The sequence below is a fragment of the Ailuropoda melanoleuca genome, chromosome 2 (assembly GCF_002007445.2).
Source record: "Ailuropoda melanoleuca isolate Jingjing chromosome 2, ASM200744v2, whole genome shotgun sequence".
NCBI lineage: Eukaryota > Metazoa > Chordata > Mammalia > Carnivora > Ursidae > Ailuropoda > Ailuropoda melanoleuca.
The window spans coordinates 85698051-85701326 of NC_048219.1; positions in this window are offsets into that span (position 1 = coordinate 85698051).

The window sequence follows — 3276 nt, forward strand, 5'->3', positions numbered from 1 at the left end:
GAGCCACAGGGGGCGTGATTACCTCCCTTCCCTAAGCCTGAGGGCCACGGAATCTGCATGCGAGTCTCCACTGGCCAAACTGCAGTTTTCTCTTGGGAATCTTCTCTTTCATGACACCGAGGATTCTCCTGTGGCCAAAGACTTGACACCCACACTGGCTGTCCCTCGAGGCCTCAGCGGCATCANGTGGCCATGAGTGGAGGGGAGAGAGGATCTCAGGACGGCCCCAGCAGGGACACAGCAGACTTCAGATGCAAACAGGTGATGGAGATGGAAGGGCTGGCAGGGTGGCAGCCCCTTGGGAAACAGATGGAAGCCCAGACAGAGGTAGCACCAGCTGTGGGAGTGACCAAACGAGGAAGACAAGGCAGTGTGAGTGTGTTGGGGGGTGCAGCTATCATCTGAAGGACAGCAATAGGAATCCGTGCCCCNAGAGCCACAGGGGGCGTGATTACCTCCCTTCCCTAAGCCTGAGGGCCACGGAATCTGCATGCGAGTCTCCACTGGCCAAACTGCAGTTTTCTCTTGGGAATCTTCTCTTTCATGACACCGAGGATTCTCCTGTGGCCAAAGACTTGACACCCACACTGGCTGTCCCTCGAGGCCTCAGCGGCATCACCCTCCAGCTTGGGAGGGTTCTTCACGCAGAGGGAAGCGTCCAAACCCAGCTCTGGAAGGAAAAGCACATCAGCAGGATCTGCTGTTTTTCATGATCTTTCTGAGCCTCCACCCACACTGACGTCAAAGGACGACAGCAGATGGAAGGAGCAAGGCCATCCAATGGTTCAGAGGGGAGGGGAAGCCAATGGACACGCTTTGATTATTTCCTGTTTTGTTCATCTCTCTCACACTACCTGTAGGGATAAGAGTGCCAGGAGGCCAACGTGCTCGCAGTTGACAAAAGTGAAATTGAGAGAAACAGAACTGGTAAAAACAAAGAGTTTCGGAGAAGAGAAGACAAAGGCAAGGAAATCAGGCTGGAAAGAGGCTGTGTTATAGGTGGGAAGANAAAGTGAAATCGAGAGAAACAGAACTGGTAAAAACAAAGAGTTTCGGAGAAGAGAAGACAAAGGCAGGGAAATCAGGCTGGAAAGAGGCTGTACTATTGGTGGGAAGAGACTGTAGAAANTAGGTGGGAAGAGACTGTAGACGTCAGCTAAAGTCAAAGTTGAAGGGAAGCCTTTGGGGAGCAACCAGGGAAGAGCAAGCTGGGGAGTTGACACAACACGCGTCAACATGTGGTGCACTTCATATGTGTACACTCTGGATAATACACACACCGAAAATACATCGTGTATGTGACCTGAGATACAAATGTGTGTCTGTCTGTATGTATGTACCTAATTAATAAATGATTAAATAGGGATCTGGGGGACACGGAACCTAATATTCTAACCTCCCTTCCAGTCAGTTGAAATTGGAAAAAATACACAAATCCAAGGACAATGAGAAAAGGGGTGGCAAGAAACAGGTGACCTGTTCAACACCATGGAGGGATTAGAGGGGGGAGCAGGTGGGAACAAAACAGAGTAAAACCATCTGCCATGGCATGACAGTTTGTATTTACCCCCAGTTCGTAGGGGTGAATCACAATCCCCGATGTGATGGTTTTGTGGGGTGAGCATCTGGGAGGCAGATCCCCCCTAGAAGGGGTCCGTGCCCTATAAAGGAGACCCCACAGAGCTCCCTCACTCCTGGGAGTACAAGGGAAGAAGGCGGCCACCTCTGAACCAGGAAGGCAGCATCACCAGGCCCCAAATGTGCACCTGTTTGATTGTGGTTCTACCGTGCATGCAGAACTGTGAGATCACAATTTCTGTTGTTGACAAGTCAGCCTGTCTGTGGCATTTTTGTTCTCAGAGCCGGAATGCACAAAGAACCCGGCATGGAGCCTGGTTTCCTGCTCAGGCCTCTGTGGAAGTTGAGTCACAGAGAGAGAAACTGAACCAGCAGGGTGAGTCGGGACCATGACAGTGGGCGCCATGGAGAAGTGACAGAGAGGCTCGAGGGGGAAGACAGTAAATACGTCAAGTTCTAAGGCCCTTGTCGGAGCTGTCCTTCCCCAAACAGTCCCTGAGCTCTTTCTCTGGGGCCTCTCCCCGGTGCCACAGTCGGCTGCTTATGTCACCTCCACCTGGGAACTGCGTCTCCTCATTTCTCAGGTAGTTCTGACAGAGGAGCCCCAGGCAACCCCAGGCTCCAGGAAGGGGCACTGAATGCAGTAAGGTAAGGAACACAGGACCCAGGGGAGGGTCGGAAAGCTCAGTCTTCAGGAAATCTGAGCAGAGGTGGGTCCTGATGAGCAGGAAGCTGGGGACGAGGCCCCGGAGATGAGGGGAGATGATGAACTAGATGGAGGATCAGAGGAGACAGTGATGTGTGCATTTCATGTGAGAAAGGGGTCCCTTATGTCCTTAGAAAAGAGAAAAAAGAAAAATAAGTGGGAGACAGTGTTGTGGGGCAAGTATTACCATTGTGACTGTGAGCATCGAACAGGGAAGATTGCCTTGAAGATGTTGTAGGAGAGAAAACTGGGCACACANAGAGGCTCGAGGGGGAAGACAGTAAATACGTCAAGTTCTAAGGCCCTTGTCGGAGCTGTCCTTCCCCAAACAGTCCCTGAGCTCTTTCTCTGGGGCCTCTCCCCGGTGCCACAGTCGGCTGCTTATGTCACCTCCACCTGGGAACTGCGTCTCCTCATTTCTCAGGTAGGTCTGACAGAGGAGCCCCAGGCCACCCCAGGCTCCAGGAAGGGGCACTGAATGCAGGAAGGTAAGGAACACAGGACCCAGGGGAGGGTCGGAAAGCTCAGTCTTCAGGAAATCTGAGCAGAGGTGGGTCCTGATGAGCAGGAAGCTGGGGACGAGGCCCCGGAGATGAGGGGAGATAATGAACTAGACAGAGGATCAGAGGAGAGAGTGACGTGTGCATTTCATGTAAGAAAGGGGCCCCTTATGTCCTTAGAAAAGGGAAAAAGAAAAAAAGTGGGAGACAGTGTTGTGAGGCCAGTATTACCATTGTGACTGTGAGCACCGAACAGGGAAGATTGCCTCGAAGATGTCATAGGAGAGAAAACTGGGCACAGGAGCCTTTCTGAGAAAGCCAGGGAAGATGGGGTCCAGTGAAAGTGGAGCAGCTGACAACTGCCCCACCCCCCATGAAACAATGCCCCGAAACCATTTGCCGAGCGCTAAAGCCCCACAGTGACCCACAAATTAGACATGACAAATTCATACATGTTGTCAAGCAATTTCTGTTGAATCAGGCCCCCTAGAG